Genomic DNA, 19,558 nt, shown 5'->3' with positions numbered 1-19,558 from the left:
GGGCAGGAATAAGTGTCATTAACTCTTTAGACCTAGCAGAGAAGTATGGTTTGAAAGTGCACCCAGCTGCTATCAGAGTTAGCACGGCAGACGGAACAGAATACAAATGCTTAGGAAGCCTTAACGTACCATATACGTACAAAAACATCACGAGGGTAATACCAACGATAATTGTCCCTCAAATGACACGGAAAATTATTCTTAGTGCAGATTTCTGGGCAGACTTCGGAATACAACCAATGATCGACACCGACAATGGTCCAGAAAGGATTGACGCACTACAGGTATCTGGAAATGCACCGATTTGTTTCTGCATCGAACCAACAGCCCTAGAACTACCCAAACTAAAGAATGAAGAAGATGAAACCCTAGATTGTCCAGCTTTTGATATCCCCAAAGAACCAGTACCGGAAGACATAGAGACGGAGTTAATTGAGTTAACGACCGTTGAGCGACAGGAGTTGATAGATACGGTCAAATAGTTCGCGTTTACATCACCTGGCAAACTTGGTCGAACGAACCTCATTAAACATGAAATTGTTCTAAAACCAGAAGCCAAACCACGATAACAACCCATCTACAAATGTTCTCCGTACATTCAACAAGAGATCGATGCGGAGATCGAAAGGTCCAAAGAACTCGATGCGATTGAAGAGTGCTACAGCGAGTGGACAAACCCTATAGTGCCGGTCAGGAAGGCGAACGGCAAGATCCGTGTAAGCCTTGATTCGAGACGAATAAATGCAATGACGGTTAAAGACTCATATCCTATGCAGAACATGCAGGATATCTTTCACCGTCTAGAGCAGGCCAAATATTTTTCAATAATTGATCTCAAAGACGCATATTTTCAAATTCCTTTAGAAGACGAGAGCCGAAACCTAACCGCATTTCGAACTTCCAAGGGGCTGTACCGATTCAAAGTCTGTCCCTTCGGACTTACAAACGCGCCCTTCACAATGTGTCGTCTTATAGACAAGGTCATTGGGTTTGATCTTCAGCCCAATGTCTTTCTATACTTGGACGACATTGTGATAGCCACACGTACCCTCAGCGAACATTTTCGCCTGTTGCGTTTGGTCGCCGAGCGATTGAAGATGGCGAACCTCACAATATCCTTAGAAAAATCCAGATTTTGTAGGAAGCAGGTGCGGTACTTGGGGTACCTGTTACCAGAGCATGGAGTAGCCGTAGATTCGTCGCGAATACAACCGATTCTTGATTACGCTCGGCCAAAATCGGTGAAAGACATAAGACGCCTAATGGGTCTTGCTGGATTTTACCAGAGATTTATTCCAGCGTACAGCAAAATCACAGCACCGATAACGGACCTCTTAAAAAAGAACAAGAAAAAATTCTCTTGGTCGGAAGACGCGGAGACAGCGTCCAATGAGTTGAAAGCAGTTCTGACGTCATCGCCCATTTTAGCTAACCCCGATTTCTCCAAACCATTCGTTATTGAGTCAGACGCTTCCGATAACGCGGTGGGAGCCGCTTTGGTACAGATCCAAGACGGGGAGTCTCGAATTATTAGCTATTTTAGTAAAAAGCTTAGCTCCACACAGCGAAAATACGCCGCAGTAGAAAAGGAGTGCTTGGGGGTACTGTTAGCGCTAGACCACTTCCGCCATTATCTGGAGGGAACACACGTTAAAATCGTGACAGATGCTAGAAGTTTACTTTGGCTGTTCAAGATCAGTGCGGACTCAGGTAATGCGAAGCTGATAAGATGGGCACTTCGTATTCAGTCCTACGATATTGAACTGGAGTACCGGGAAACAGAATGTGACCGCCGACTGTTTATCGCGATCGATAGACCAAATTTCGGTAACACTACCAGATCCTGATTACGACGACTTGATGGTTAAAATTCAGACCGACCCAGTACAGTTCAGCGAATATCGCGTGATCGATGGGAACATTTTTAAATATTGCAAGCATCCCAGCCGGCAAACAGATCCGCGGTTTGTCTGGAAGCAGTTACCACCAGATGGGGAACGAGTCAGCATCATACAAAAGGAGCACGAAAAAGCGCACTTCGGAGTTGAGAAAACACTGTCTGCCATCAAAGAGCTATATGTTTGGCCAAGAATGAACGAGGAGATCAGGAAGTTTTGCAGAGAATTTGTGATATGCCAAACTAGCAAGGCAGGAAATATCAATGTCACACCTCCAATTGGTGCGCAGAAGCTGGTTGAATATCCATGGCAATTTGTCACCCTTGACTTTGTAGGGCCATTACCAGTCTCTGGGAAAAGTCGCCGTACATGCCTGTTGGTAGCGACAGATGTTTTCAGCAAATTTGTGCTGGTACAGCCGTTTAGTGAAGCAAAAGCTGAGCCGTTAGTCAAGTTTGTTGAAAACATGATTTTCCGATTGTTTGGAGTACCGGAGATTATTCTGACCGACAACGGAACGCAGTTTTTGTCAAAATCCTTTAAAGAACTTCTGGCAACATACCACGTGAATCAATGGCTCACTCCTGCTTACCATCCCCAGGTAAATAATACGGAGAGGGTTAATCGTGTCATCACTACTGCTATTCGCGCGACATTAAAAAAGACCACAAGCACTGGACGAATGACATTCAGGAAATAGCTAATGCAATCCGTAACGCTGTGCACAACTCGACAAAATATAGCCCCTATTTCGTTGTATTTGGGCGGAATCAGGTCTCAGACGGCAGGGAGTACGCTGTGATCCGGGACAATCAATGTGCGACGGATGGAAAAGAACCTGAAAACCGGAGTAAACTGTTCAAGGAATAGACCTTTCTCGTCAAAAAATTTTATATGATAGGATGCTTCCTTTTTTATCCCCAATTCGTTACTTCCTATTGCCGCGATGATTTGGTACCTCTAACTATTGAAAAAATCAAAAATAGTGCAAGCTGCTCATTTAACCCCATATTCTGAATACCTATCTTGCCTTGTTTCCCCGTATTTTTACACCATTTGGATGAATTTCCTGTGGGGAATACTAAAAGGATGCCAGATCTGCATATATATATATATATATATATATATATATATATATATATATATATATATATATATATATATATATATATATATATATATATATATATATATATATATATATATATATATATATATATATATATATATATATATATATATATATATATATATATATATATATATATATATATATATATATATATATATATATATATACATATATATATATATATATATATATATATATATATATATATATATATATATATATATATATATATATATATATATATATATATATATATATACACTGAAAATCAAAGTTACCTATTTTTTGGGTTAAATTTGCTCACTGGAAAGTTTATACATGGGCAACCCAAAATTAGGTAGAAATTTGAACATGGCGATTACCCATAATTTGAGTTGCTCGCTGTGAACTTCGTGTTGGGTAGGAATTGAATAATGACGTCTACTCAAATTCAAGTTCATCGCTTTGTACTTATATTTTGGGTAGTCCATTTCAAACAAAGTAGTAGGTAATGTTTTTGACAGCCATTGTTATTGTTGTGAATCAAATTGCATGAAGTGGCTCTGGAAAAGAATGGTAATTATAATGCATAATGCAATAATTTCAATTAAAATTAATGATTAATTTATTTCAGCCTAGAAACTTAGGATAAAGCAATTAGCGCTGGATCTAAAACATGAGTCGGTGAGTACTGAAACGTTGTTTATTTTTTGCTTGTGGGTTCATGTTGAGTTGCTCATAGTACTTAAATAGCGGCCACCGCATCATTCCGAAACCCGATCGGACCTCGAAAGACACATTGAACTCATGATGGGACGTTGATGATTCATATTTTTTGGAAATGTCTGAAATGCATATCGCTAGAGTTAAAATAGAATATAACTACTAGAGGGTAATGGCAGCGGCTAGCGGTGATTAAATATTTTCTCGTTCTTACATATGATGGGCCCATTAGATTGACATTTGTTGCCCTTGACACACGCAGGTTAAAGTAATGAGTAACAATAGCAGCTACAAAGCGATACAGTTTGGCAATTATATGCCAAATGTTCCAGGCTGCAACAATTCTAATTCGAGTCTATTGATCAAAAGCAGGCAAAAACCTCAAGCGGTGTGAATTTAGTAAACGGGGTAATTCTAAAAGATGCGACGAAATGTTGAATGATAAAAGGTCGAATATAGCAAATGATTGAAAATAACAAAGGTTCCAATGTTACTAAAGGTTTAATGAAACAAAAGTTTAAAATTTAAAAAACAGAATAATGTATTCTCACCGTTATGATGCGTCACCTCGCCTAGTTTGGTGAGGTGAGAGCGAAAAAGCGATCACCGCAGTCACTTAGGTGACTATAGTCACCCAAGGTGACAGAAGTCACCTGGCAGAGCGATTCCAATAATCATTTTGAGTGACGACGGTCACCGTAAGATGGGAAAAAGTGACTAAATGCACGAAAAAGAATTATCTATGTTTAATTCCACAAATTATTTCTTCACTTTTAATCAAGATAAAATTTTCATTTTAAATCAAGGAATTTATTAAACTAAAATGGATTTTTGGGTTGGATCAACCAAAATATCTATTACATTAATCTTACAGGTTTTGTTATCTGTGTTTTTCGAAGATCAACCAAATTATTGTTTATTTCAAATAAATCAGTGATTGAAGCATAAACATGCGTCTGATTGATTCCAAAAGTCTTCCTGTATTAGTTCGACAATCCTTGCTGGATTGAAACAAAGAGATAAAAGTTTGTTCTAACTAATAAGAACATTGTTTACACGTGCGACAAACAATCGAATTCTGAAGCGATCGAAAGTAATTTGTTTTTGATGCGTTACATCGAAAACAAAATCCCAAAGAAAATATACTCTCCAGCGATTTGTTGGATTCAATAGCAACAAAGGTCAAGTTGGCATTACTGCCGGATTCGTTGAGTCGTTCGAAGTCGATATCAAGCGAGCATTTGACCGAGGAACTAACTGAGCAAAAGCATCCCGCGGAAGTAATGGTCTTACGCGAGTAGGCCGTCGCTATGCCGAAGGTTCTAAACATAACAAAATTCTTCAGTGGTAAGTTACTTATCATTTAGTCTTGCGCAATGAGTTGAGAACAATTTATTCATTTGAAGGTACAACGAATGCTACGAAAAATCTGCTGTTGGATTTTTCGACGCGTCAAAGAATAGAACAGAGACGATCGCATCCATAGAGTCTTGCTTGCTTTCAACTTCATTTTATAGAATAACTCTGCAGAAGACACAGTTCTAGTAGTACGAGATATTCGTCAGGCTACAGCGACAGTGGCGATGTTTTTTCACGCTTAAATAGTCCTTATAGATGCTACTGAAATTGGCCCAGAATAAGTGAATTCTGCAGATGAACAGGAGACACTCGATAGTGTCACGGAAAATATACCGATTGTTACTACTGAAGTTGATGCGAATGTACCAGGTGAAGGAGCGATGGTTGAAATTATATACCCTGCAACAAATATAATTACATTTTGCAACAAAATTGGTGTTGACTCAACATTTCAAAACCATTATTTTGAACGTTTCTTATATTTAAAACAACGAAATGTACAATTTGAATTGATAAAATAGTTTTTTTTTCATTTCAATGTTTGATATGTATTGATACAAATATTTGTATTGTTTAAAGCAACCAAACGGACTTATTGAAACAACAAATTTGTATTTTTGTTTCGATTGTTGTTATGATGAGATCAATAAAACATTTTTTTGATTCAACTTTTTTTCATGTTTGACCCAATAAATTATTCAGAGTTATTTCAACAATTGTTTTATTTAAATTAACAACCATTTTTTATTGAACACTGAACAATTTGATTAATTTGTTGCTTTAACCCTCATTTTATTCGACTTTAATAATTATTTTTCTGCGTGTGCTCACCTAAAAAATGTAGGTGATTAGAACCAAAAAGTGTTGCGTTTACTTTCAGATTTTTTTTTTAATTTTCGGGTAACATTTCCTTTTGGATAATGGCAGTTGGGAAGTTTCTGAATGACGTAAATTGAAGATAGGCGTTTTTTGAAATTCAAGAAGGCGGCTTATGGTTACAACCAAACACTTAAAACCACCGCTAATATAGGTGCCATTTGAAAGGTAGTGTTTATTAGAAGGCAAAAAATGATGATTGGAGCCATTTAAAAATCCAAGATGGTGGATTCCGATTATCACAAAACACTGAAAACCACCATCAGCATGGGTGTCATTTGCAAGGTAGTAATTAGTAGATGGCAAAAATTGATAATAGGGATCTTTAGGGGTGTGCGGGTTAAGGCATTTTCTGATGCATATTAGTACCGTGAGTTAATATCTCAGTCCTTTTTCAATTTAGGCCCAAAACTATTGAAAAAACATGTTTTAGTTTGTTTCCTTTTACGACAATAACACATCCAAACCCATGCGACTTGCACAGCTCTATAGGTTGCCTTATCAGATCTACCATAGTTTGCAGATGAAACTTGGGATGGCAGGCTGCTAGCGGATTGCAAAAGTACCAGATCATGTCGTGTGGGGTGCTGACCCGGTTGACAATGAGGCGAACGAAATATTTGCAGATACGTCATTTAGTAGAACAACTGTCAGTTTGTTGGTTGAATTTAATTTGGTTTTTTTAAATTTAAAAATCAGAAAAGAATAATTAAGGTTTAAGAATGATATGAGTGTACTCGTGAGGACACCCGCCATCAGTACATATGAAACACTGACATAATTTTTCCAAATTAAAGATCCCGATTGGCGCCATTTTGAGTTCCATGATGGCGACTTCCGGTTACTACAAAATATTGAAAACCATCATCAATATGGGTGTCAATTAAAATGTAGTGTTTAGCAGAAGGCAAAAATTAATGATTGGTGCCATTCCGAAATCCAAGATGGCGGCTTCCGGTTGCCACAAAACACTGAAAATCACACCCAAAATGGTAGGTAGTTATTAGAAGAAGGCGAAAATTGATGATTGGTTCCATTTAGAAAACCAAGATGGCCGCTTTCGGTTATCACAAAACACCGTAAACCACCATCAATATGGGTGTCATTGGAAAGGTAGTAATTAGTAGAAGGCGAAAATTGACGATTGGAGCCATTTGAAATCCAAGATGGCGGCGTTCGGTTACCACAAAACATCAAAAACCATTATCAATATGGTTGTGATTTGAAAGGTATTGATTAGTAGAAGCCAAAAATCGACAATTGGCGCCATTTTGAAATCTAAGACGATTGACTTGGTTTGTTTGATAGAGCCCATCAAACAAATTTTCATGCAAGAGGTGACAGAATGGGGTCAATGCACTTAAAAAATCGGGGGTAGACTGAATCAGGCACAGACAATATCGGTGGCTGATAATATCGGATCTTCCCTATATTTCTAAGTACTTCGATAGTACCATTAAAATAACTATGTTTCTAGAATCATCCATTTCGTAAACTAGCATTCGGTGAAATGGAAATCATCGTACTGACGCTCTTCCTTTTTTCAAATCATCTATCTATTGCTTTTAACCCTTTCATTCCCAAAGTTTTTCTTGTGCATGTAGGGTTTCAAAACTATTTTTTCTTGAAAACAGTGATGTTAAGAAACACGAATTCTTTTTTCATAAAGATAGGAGCTTCCCTCGCAGCACTAGAAGCTGCTCAATTTCTACCTTCTAATGGTCAATACAATTCCCCTAGAATATTCGATTTGAAACAGATTTTGCTTAGTGACCGCACCCCACAACCCATAACTCTGGAATCGGAAATCGGATCGAGATGAAATTTAATAGCCATTTAAGGGGATAAAACACCTTTCATTTGAGACCAAGTTTGGTCGAATCTCCGAAAAACCAATGAGACTGTAACTCTTAATTTGGATACTTCCGCCGGGGCTTCCGGAACCGACGATGGTGGCCAATGTGACCAAAGAGACTTTGAATGGCTGTTAGTGACCTAGTACTACAAATCTAAGTAGATGTGGCACCAGTTTGAAAAAGTTTTCACCTTTATACATTCATTACAGAATTTTTTAAAATCAACATTTTCTGCGTGATCGTACTCTTCACTCTGTAACTCCGGAACCGGAAGTCAGATCCATTATAAATTCAATAGCAGCCTACAGGATACACGTTTCATTTGAGACTAAGTTTATGAAAATCGGTTCAGCCATCTCTGAGAAAAGTGAGTGAGATTGTGGTCACATACACACAGAGAATTGACGGACTGAATCGAATGGTATATGTCACTCGAGCCTCCGGGTCTCCGTTGAAAAGACGGTTTTCAGAGCAGTTTTTCTATTGAGAAAGGCAAAACGTAAATCGTACGAACAAGTTATAGCAAATAGTGATACATTTAACACTTTTATAATGAGTGGCTCATGTCCCTTCAGATTTGACCGCACTTACCGCTTGATGACGTCCCAGTTTGATATTTCTTTTGAGTGGTTTGAGAAAACTGAGAAAACGAAAATCGTCAACGCAGGCCTGGATACGGTTAAAGAAATATAAACAAATTTTGGTAGCCTCGCATCGTTTTCCGGAGCAGTTGGATATGTAAGGATATTTATTATTTTAAATCTAGTCCTGTAATTTAATTCTATTAATCGAATCGTATATTTAAAGCATTGTCATCAATACCCCCAGGGTTGCAAAATTGATTCGGTTCTGTGACTCCGAATCTAAAGAATATGGCGTGCGACATCGAAGAATTTATTCCGTGCATTTTAGGTCGTCTTGTTTCAAACACAAAATGTTGCAAAATTACACAAACTAAAAATTAAAAATTGACGCGTTTCGTTTTGCAGATGATGATCGAGTTGCACTTTTTGTTGCCAACGAACGGAAAACAAATAAATAATTGAAGAAATTTTTCTCCTCAAAATATTTGGTAAGTAAATAAGAACAGTTTTGCATGTAATATAAGTTGTTATCAAGGGCGTGGAAACGACATTTATTCACTATTACTTGTGGATATACTGGAAGATAAACTAATGGCGTTTTCGTTTTTGACTCTGCACTACACCAGTGTAGTCGGTGCTACACTCATTCAAACCTGAGTGTAATCAGTCTATCTCTTTTTTTGCACTACACCTGTGTAGCACCAAGAACAAACGAAAGCGCCATAAGACTAATTTAATTTCTACCACCTTTATAGATTATTTCTGCTGCCTCTGCACTCCTTGCTGTCGTTCGATTCCGTTCACGTGGCTTCGACGTGCTGCCTCGAGGATCGGCAACTCGTTGGTAGCGAGCCGCGTGGCTTGTTTCGATATTCCACCTGTTGCTATGGGCCTTGGTTGCCTCTAGATGACCTCGCATCTGCGTGGTGACTTCAGGTATGGTTAAGATGATCGGTTGTGGTATAACGTATATATAATAACATTTTTTTTTCAGGAAACTATTCAGTCATGTCAAACTGAGGCTTCCAATAGTCAACACCGGTGAAACAACGTCATCTCGGTTATTGACTTCAGATACATCGAGCAATACGGAACATTTGAACAAGACTGTAGCTTACCCGAGCTCCGAGCCACTACAATTCCATTTGACTTCAGTCATACCGGCTGGAATATAATATAGAATTCTGGCTGTCTAAGAGACAAGTATTTTAATTGTGCATTCATTTTTATTTGTTTTTTGTTGATGATTAATTCATTTCAAATATATTTGTAGTTGGAACTGTGGCCACATTTGCAATTATGGTGCCACTGACATATGAGCAAGCGTATGGGGGATAGACCACTAGTGAATAATTGTTCTTAAACCTGAGGGGTAACCACCCATATTGATGGTGGTTTTAAGTGTTTTGTTACCAGCCACCATCTTGGATTTCAAAATGGCGCCAATCATCAATTTTCACTTTCTACTAATTACTACCTTTCAAATGACCCTCATATTGATGGTGGTTTTCAGTGTTTTGTGGTAACCGGAAGGCGCCATCTTGGATTTCAAAATGGCACCAATCATCGATTTTTATCTTCTACTAATTACTACCTTTCAAATGACACCCATATTGATGGTGATTTTTAGTGTTTTGTGGTAACCGGAAACCGCCATCTTGGATTTCAAAATGGCACCAATCATCAATCTTTGCCTCCTACTAATTACTAACTTTCAAACGACACCCATATTGATGACGGTTTTCAGAGTTTTATGGTAACAGGAAGCCGCCATCTTGTATTTCAAAATGGTGGCAATCATCAATTTTCGCCTTCTAACAATTACTACCTTTCAAATGACCCTCATATTGATGGTGGTTTTCAGTATTTTGTGGTAACTGGAAGCCGCCATCTTGGATTTCAAAATGGCACCAATCATCGATTTTTATCTTCTACTAATTACTACTTTTCAAATGACCCTCATATTGATGGTGGTTTTCAGTGTTGTGGTAACCGGAAGGCGCCATCTTGGATTTCAAAATGGCACCAATCATCAATCTTTGCCTCCTACTAATTACTAACTTTCAAACGACACCCATATTGATGACGGTTTTCAGAGTTTTATGGTAACAGGAAGCCGCCATCTTGTATTTCAAAATGGTGGCAATCATCAATTTTCGCCTTCTAACAATTACTACCTTTCAAATGACCCTCATATTGATGGTGGTTTTCAGTATTTTGTGGTAACTGGAAGCCGCCATCTTGGATTTCAAAATGGCACCAATCATCGATTTTTATCTTCTACTAATTACTACTTTTCAAATGACCCTCATATTGATGGTGGTTTTCAGTGTTGTGGTAACCGGAAGGCGCCATCTTGGATTTCAAAATGGCACCAATCATCGATTTTCATCTTCTACTAATTACTACCTTTCAAATGACACCCATATTGACGGTGATTTTTAGTGTTTTGTGGTAACCGGAAACCGCCATGTTGGATTTCAAAATGGCACCAATCATCAATTTTTGCCTTCTACTAATTACTAACTTTCAAATGACACCCATATTTATGGTGGTTTTAAGTGTTTTGTGGTAACGGGAAGCCGCCATCTTGGATTTCAAAATGGCGCCAATCATCAATTTTCGCCTTCTACTAATTACTACCTTTCAAACGACACCCATATTGATGGTGATTTTCAGTGTTTTATGGTAACCGGAAGCCATCATCAATTTTCGTCTTCTAACAATTACTACCTTTCAAATGACCCCCATATTGATGGTGGTTTTCAGTGTTTTGTGGTAACCGGAAGCCGCCATTTTGGATTTCATAATGGCACCAATCATCAATGTTTGCCTTCAACTAATCAATACCTTTCAAATGACACCAATATTTATGGTAGTTTCAAGTGTTTTGTGATAACCGGAAGCCGCCATTTTGGATTTCAAAATGGCACCAATCATCAATTTTCGCCTTCAACTAATCAATACCTTTCAAATGACACCCATATTTATGGTAGTTTCAAGTGTTTTGTGGTAACCGAAAGCCGCCATCTTGAATTTCAAAATGGCGCCAATCATCAATTTACAGCTTCTACGAATGGCTACTTTTCAAATGATACCCATATTGATGGTTGTTCTTAGTGCGAATGCCAAGCATCCATATAATATATATTGGAAGCCTATATTTTGGGTTATCCGAACGTTACAGAAATTTTGGGTTATCCGCTCGTTATAAATTTTGGGTTATGCGCTCAGTACTCAAACTTTGGGTTATCCGCTCTTTACTCAAATTTTGGGTTATCCGCTCAGTACTCAAATTTTCGGTTATCCGCTCAGTACTCAAATTTTGGGTTATCCGCTCAGTACTCAAATGTTGGGTTATCCGCGCGTTACTCAAATGTTTGGTTATCCGCTCGTTACTCAAATTTTGGATTATTTCATCGTTACTTAAACTTTGGGTTACCCGCTCTGTACCCAACGCTTGGGTTATCTGTAACCCAAACTTTGGGTAGTCCTCACACTACCCAAAATTTAAGTTCAAAGCTTGTTACCCAAAAGTGAGGAGATGCACTTTAGTCCATTTTGGGTAGGATTCTACCCAAAATTAGGTAACGGCCGGTAAGCGTGTATATATATATATATATATATATATATATATATATATATATATATATATATATATATATATATATATATATATATATATATATATATATATATATATATATATATATATATATATATATATATATATATATATATATATATATATATATATATATATATATATATATATATATATATATATATATATATATATATATATATATATATATATATATATATATATATATATATATATATATATATATATATATATATATATATATATATATATATATATATATATATATATATATATATATATATATATATATATATATATATATATATATATATATATATATATATATATATATATATATATATATATATATATATATATATATATATATATATATATATTAGTAAATCTGTAGATTTTGCGTTTTCACTGCAGATCTTTTGCAGATTACAAATAGCAGAACAAAGCCTATGCCAGCCAATTTATACACCAGCCTTCAACATTTTTGATCATTTAAATTATATACATACTACATTTCTACGTCGCATTTATTGAAGATTTTTGTAGCAATCTGCAGACTTTTATATTTTTACTGCAGGCTATTGTTTAAATAGACCTGGCATCACTGATGCTGAAATGATTCATTCATATATCTGTCAAAAATATAGAGCATCGTGTGAAAATGTATAACCTCACTTTTCTGACAGTTCGGTGTGCTTGTTTACCTAAGATTTGTTTACACGGACTTTTAAAATTTACATTACTTGAATACTTTCGATGCTTTTTGAAAGAATATCAACTCAAGAGGGATGAGGATTGGAACAATGGTAACCTGGTTCATACATTGACCAATCGGCGCTGGATGTAAAACCCGGTGGCATATGCTGAATCGAAAGATCAAGCATTGGGCTATAAAACGATTGCTTTCTGGATGATGGATAAGGATTTGTACACATTTGTTTGTTTGCTCGTGGGTTAATTCCTAACAAGATGATCCGATTGATTATTCATTTTAGGTGGTGAAGTTTACCTGAACTTTATAGGTAACGAATTCGGTCGATGATAAGTTGTTGAAATGATTTTCATCGTTCAATGCCCATATCGAAGAACGTTTCCATTGGTCAGAATGCCTACCAGCGTATGATAGCTGCAAACATGAGGACAACAAGGTTATCGCTTTCGAATGGAACAATCATTTATTATTCGGTTTCAAGTTCCATTATAGTAAAAGTTTCGTCGATTATCGCATTGTCGTTGATTTAGCCGGAAAATGCAAAATAGCGCTCGACACTGACGACAAGAAGTAAGAAGGATTTGATTGGAGTGATAATAATGCAGAGCATTATATATTCTGGTAGAATATCAGGGAGGAGAAATTATATGTAAATTTATATTATATCCCGAGTTGCATTAATTTTGGCACCGCAATAAAGCTATCTGCAACTGCTGTCTTGTTCAAATTGGCACGAAATAACTAGGCAGCGAATGATAGATTTCATAGTCAATTTATTTACTTTTTCTGAAGGATAAGTAATTGGTATGTTGTGAATATATGTGTCGCCGGTGCCGTGTGTTATGGTGGTACCGGACGAAACCGTTGGTCAGCAGACCGTCCTTGTCGTACTGGTCATAGATGCGCCGTTTTTTCTCATCTGATAGCACTTGACATGCTTCGGAGATCTGTCTTAACGCTCTCTACTTAGCGCAGGATACGCGAAACCGCTGCTAGCTTTCTAGTCTAGTCTAGTCTAGTCTACACATACACAGCCAATACATGTAGGGATCCTGGAAAATTGCGGACGTATGTCCACAATTTTTCTTGTCATTATTAATGTTTGTGGCACATATTGAATATGACACAAGCATTAAAGCGGCCAGGCCAACTGTGCAGCGTACAAAATAAAGATGATTCAAAATTATACGGCAATCAAATTATTCGTTCAATGAATAATTTAATCAACGTATTATTTTGAACCTTGAATAAGGAAGAAACGTGGACAACCGTACACAACCGTTTCAATTTGATGGGGGTTTGATAAATCGTTGGGAGTGACTTTGCTAAGAGGGTTAATGTCACTCCTTTGGTCCTAGGCTCCTGGGATGGGACAGAAGTATTTAGCCCTGCCCTGGCTAATGAGCCAGGGTTATAGCGCCCTTACTCGCTCTCTGAAACATTAGAGAAAATTGGCGAATCTGGTTAATTAGTAGTAATATAAACAAAAAACGCATAAAAAGACAACCAACAGACAACTCACCTTCGACAAAAATCCATATAGGACTTCTACGTCCTAATAGGCAATACAGGATCATGAAAACAGAAACCTTCCGGAACGTTCCGGAACGCATTTCCTCCACATTTTGTGAAAAAAATTAAGAAAATTTTCGTAACGCCGGAATGTACTAAAAGTCGCATTCACACGTTTATAACACTCGTTCGTCAAAATTTAGAATTTATCGTTTGTTATCTCAGTTTGCAGAAAGCAAGTAGGAAACATAAAATACATCTTATTTCAAAGGAGATGAAAATATTGACCAGTACCCACTACAAATAATACATAAGAAAAGGATTTAATTTTTGGTTATTGCGAACATGAAAACGGTTGCACTATCTCTAATATCTGTTTTTTTTTCTTTTTATTCATAACCCTGATGTATAAACCGGGAACATATATTCCAAAATCCCGATTACATGCCGCCTAATTTTCTACTCTGCACTTAACCTTCCGGTAGTCGCGCTAGTGCACTAAGTGCATGCTGCTCTGGAAATCTAGCGGAATCATTTTAGGGCCCCAGCGGCTGTTCGTTCAGTGGGCTATATGCGCGACTTCCGGAGGGTTAATAATTATCACGAAAAGTACCTGTAAAATTACATTTAAGATGATTCTAAAATTACATTTAAGACATTCTATCATTCTAATGTAATTCAGATCATTGTGGAAGGGCACAAAAGAACCCAATCATTATAGTCAACGGAAACCTTCTGCTGTAGACGCATTAAAAATTTTGCATCCTTTTCTCTGCCAGGTAAGAGTATGATGAATAATATAAAATAAAATTGTACTTCCTTTCGTATGGTCGCTTCCTGTAAATGCTTCCTCATTTTAAACTTGCAAATAACGCCACTCGCGAATAATTTTCCTCCAAGCTTTTTCTCGCACTGGCTATCACTCGTATCGGATTCTGTGTTTCACCACCAGGCTTGCGGTCACCGAGAATACCTCAAAAAGTTTCTGGGGATCTGAACCCACGATGCAGGAAACAAATGAAAAAATATCACGAAAAAAATTGTCGAGAAAAACGAACTGTCTTAAATGAGTCCACGCCTACTAATCTGAACGAGTGCAGAACGACTTTACACGCGAAACCGCTGCTAGCTTTCGAAAGAAAATTCCTAGCTGCTGATACTCTATCAGTCTCTCTCTCTCACTCTCTCTCTCTCTCTCTCTCTCTCTCTCTCTCTCTCTCGACTGAGGACTACAATTTCGGTCAATTAAATTATGCTATGAAAATTGTACTTCCTGGAATTTCATCTAACGAGATCAATTCATTATGAGGAATTTCGCTGCGTTCCAATATTGCTTGCCTCTGTAGGTGACGATGTGTGTGGATTCACTTAGGCAGCCAGCTCTTATGTTTTGGGTAATTTTGCTATCTTATTCTGCTGAATAAATCATCTGCCTAAAGCCTCTACGTTATACTACGGTCTCTTTAAAAACGCCCTGCTATTTAATCTTGTAGCTCTCGGCAAGTCAGTCCTGGCACTCTCCTCGACTATTCCTGGCACTATACCACGGACGTCGCACTTATCACGGTGATCAAACTTGGCGAGAGCGGCAGTGGTTTCGTCGGAATTGTTCACTCGACAAGCAGTAAGTGCAAGGACTCTGCTACTTATGCCTAAGCCCCTCATTGAAACCTTCGTCCTGCCGGAGTGTTAGCTTCGTCCGATACCGGAGCGTATTGTTGAACCGAAGCAGTCTGCTACTGGCGCTGCTTCCTTCGAATCGGAATCGCTGAATATTCCCGTTAGCCGAATGTCCAACGTGGCCGAAGGCAAACCGATTGCAGCAACACCACCAGCCGTAGCTGACATTTTACATTACATCAGACACTCCCCTTAATTCATTGTGTACGTATTTCACTGTCTTTATAATCCTTTTGGAATCAGTTATAATAATCCTTTATAATCATTTTATAATATGCGTATTGCTAGTTAGGACTTTTATATCAGCCGGGCCCTTTTATAATTTGTTATAAAATCATTATCAAAATTCTTCATAATCCATTGTTGCGTTATGTTTATGCACATGGTCAGATAGATAGTTTTTAACTGGGACGTGACGTGTGGATACGAAAAAACCTAATGTCAATTGCAGCCAGGGGCAGCTGTCAAATGCAGCCAAAGGGAACCGTCAAATGCAGTGAGGGGGAACTGTCAAATGTAGCCAGTCCATTTAAAATATGTGAGGAAGAAAGAGTGGCTATGCAAGACCAGAGATCAAATGAACAGAAAAAATGAAAAAGAAAACATCTATCCACAGGTTTTGCCCAGGATTTTAATAGAGAACATGAAAATTCGATTTGTTTGCTTTTGGCAGTAGGCCTTTTTCAAATGTTTGGCTAGAAATTCCTTACTTCTTCAATGAATCATGTACAAGAAAAGTAAAAATGTTAAATTTAACGGAATAATGTATGATGCCGACATCAAATAAAAAATTACAGCTGAGCGACCTTGTTTGGAAAGTGTTAACATTTGGCAGCGAACCAAACCAAGTTTCTCATACTATGATCGAATCAACAAAAAATCCAAGACCATGTAAACAATCTCTCTGAACTGTCAAAAAAGTGAGGTTAAACATTATCATGCAATGTTCTCCACCGAGAGGTTCACTTTAGTTTGTTTACATAATCAATGAACTTTGTACCGCGACTCACCACTTCATTTACCGCGTTGCCAGGAACTCAAGCAAAAATATACAAAACAGTGTTGCCCAAACACACATTTTGAGTCCCACCATTCTTGCAAAGGTGAAAAAAATACTGAACATTCTTGCATTTTTCAAATTTAAAAAAATCATTAAAAAATCACGATAGCTCCAAATAGTCTCATTTCAACGGTAATATTCTTAAAAATGTGTAGTCTTTTGAATAAAAATAAGAAAAAAGGGGGTTAGGTCGGACGAGAAAGGTCTATTGAAAGAGAACTTAGCCGAGGCATACAAAAGGCATGCGAAAACGTACAATTTACGCTCTAACGCAAATTGTCCGCAATATGTTGCTGGGGAGAAAGTCATGAAGAAAACTTTCTATCTGTCGGACAAGGGCCTTCTGCAAGAAATTAGCCCCAAAGTTTGAGCCGTGTGTGGTTAGAAAGGTCCTTGGCTCGCACACCTACGAGTTAGAGGATAATACAGGTAAACGAATCGGTGTCTTCTTTGCCAACCAGCTCAAGAAGCTGAACTCTTCTTTGCCGACCACAGGCAAATAAAATCAAAAGAAGTCAAGCTATGTATCTCTACGGAGAGACCAGAGTAAAATAAACAAAATACCTACGGGGATATACGGTTTACTTCGCAACCAAACACCAACACTGAAAATGCGAAATGGGATGGTTAGCCTTTTACGGCCACCTGATAGTGGAATCTGTGATGACCCAAATGAAGAGTAAGACGATTCACTATAGCCTGGAACACGGCAAGGGCTATGACCTGTAAACAGTACTGGTATTAATCCCGGGAAGCATAAAGCGAGCCCTTGTGAAGATCGCGAAAAAGGAAGAGCAAAGAACACTATCAACCGGCAGAGGAGAACCTAACCATCGCACCAATGCGCCTTCCGTATTGCGATCGAGCAATCTTGTTTCATATCATCTTGTATATATTTCCTGTAAATAGTAGCATAAGATTAGTAATTGGACCTTGAACTTCACAATACTTATCCTTATAATTTCTTCGAATGAGCTAAACGAGCTCAACAGAGCATCCAAAATGAATTCAAGGAGCTCCTGTGCAGTTCGGCACATCTTTTTCTCCATATCGTAGAAATATAATTTAATCCAGTTTGATTTTTTTCCCTTATTTTGCATCAGTATTTTCCATTTTCCTTCAGTAGAGCTCAAAATCAATAGTCCGGTGGCATACTTCTCCACAGCAACATAAGTCATGGCGGTCATGCCAGAGTTGAAGTCGTACTTATCTTGCAAATAAAGAACCAACCTTCACATCTTCGAGTAAAGGAACGAAGTTTTTATACTATCCTCAGGACAGATCCGTAAAAGTAGTGCATATCTCGAGCTTCCAGTCCCAGTATTCGCACGATTCCACAAATATGTTTCCACAGTATTCACTACACGAGTTAGACGAAAAAAAAACACTGACTGACAGATGGATGATTTACCGTGAGGTTGGCAATAGAATGAATGGTGAGAGTGCAAGGGGTGTGTGAATGTTTTTTTTTGTTGCTGTGTAATAATTTTCAAGAAATTCATATTTCGTAGTCGGATTTTTTCGACGGTTAGAGATAGTCTCTAGAAAATTAATTTGAGTCTCTCGACGATGAAAAAGTTTTTGCCTGGATACATTTCAGGGTATTTTTCTAATCGAGAGGCAGACCATGTTTTAGTGATGAGCGTTGGACCTGGATTTCCAGAAATTGTGCTAGAGTAGGGAAAACGAGACTCACTAAGTTTTTGTGCCATCGTAGATGGACGGTTAGCTGTTTTTAAAGGCCATTATCAAGAAACTCAGATTAGATCAGAGGTTGAGAATGGTCTAGTCTATTAGGGATGAACGAGAAATGAAGGAATGTGGATGCCAACAACCCAAACGATACTCGCAGCAGTCTTTCTGTTTGACATGCTTATGCAAAAGATAGTATTTGATTCATACTTCGCGGGAAATAAGTAGCAAGGTGGATATGGGAAATGACTCGATTGGTTTTGCTGGAGACCGGAGTTGTGAAACGTCGATGGTCAGTAACAGAGTGGTTATTTGACCATATCTGGATGCAGAGAGGAGTCAATATATTGACGATGAAAACTTATGACCCCAAAACCAGAGAGGAGGGAGCCAAATATTGCCCTTCGAAAATTTGATTGGTTCTTTGAATTAATATTGCAGAGCCAATCAAATTTTCGAAAAATTAGCAGGGAATTATGTAGCGTTGTACATATAATATTTAAGAATTAAAATAAGCATTACCATGAAGTACCAAAAATATTGGAGAATAGCTCCTCGGCCATTCAGGCAGTACAACATAAAATACTGCTCTTTTCTCTCGTTCTCATCCAGAGAGTGAGTGGAGTGAACCTAGAAGCTGGGGCTCTGCGCTTCAAGAGCTCATGCGTGCACGCGCCTAGCAATCTCGTCGGTGGTAGGAATCTCATTTAGCGGGTGGTTGCGACGTCGGCGTCGCGCCCTTTGATTTGAGTACGTACAGTGCATGTACATTGCAAGTACTTTGTCGCGGGGAACAAAAAGAGACAGCGAACTGAGGGCAAAGGTTGTTTCTGACTTCGGGAAAAAGACAACCCGATTTGACCTGAACTT

General features: G+C 37.9%; 2 long non-coding RNA genes across 3 annotated transcripts; both read left to right on the top strand.

Moving 5' to 3' along the window:
- The first annotated feature begins 3,307 nt into the window (after window positions 1–3,307).
- LOC131691751 (uncharacterized) lies at window positions 3,308–9,861 on the top strand. 2 transcript variants are annotated; one of them, XR_009305847.1, is made up of 5 exons: window positions 3,308–3,585; window positions 3,644–3,693; window positions 8,813–8,895; window positions 9,163–9,343; window positions 9,402–9,861. It is a non-coding gene; the product is annotated as an uncharacterized LOC131691751 (long non-coding RNA). The 2 variants fall into 2 exon arrangements; XR_009305846.1 differs by having other exon boundaries at window positions 3,308–3,693.
- Window positions 9,862–12,480: 2,619 nt separating this feature from the next.
- LOC131690509 (uncharacterized) lies at window positions 12,481–13,471 on the top strand. Its single transcript, XR_009305588.1, has 2 exons — window positions 12,481–12,969; window positions 13,028–13,471. It is a non-coding gene; the product is annotated as an uncharacterized LOC131690509 (long non-coding RNA).
- The last annotated feature ends 6,087 nt before the right edge of the window (window positions 13,472–19,558 follow it).

This window comes from Topomyia yanbarensis, chromosome 3 (assembly GCF_030247195.1).
Source record: "Topomyia yanbarensis strain Yona2022 chromosome 3, ASM3024719v1, whole genome shotgun sequence".
Taxonomy (NCBI): domain Eukaryota; kingdom Metazoa; phylum Arthropoda; class Insecta; order Diptera; family Culicidae; genus Topomyia; species Topomyia yanbarensis.
The sequence above is the reverse complement of the archived record's forward strand: the minus strand, read 5'-3'. Positions and strand labels throughout refer to the sequence as shown.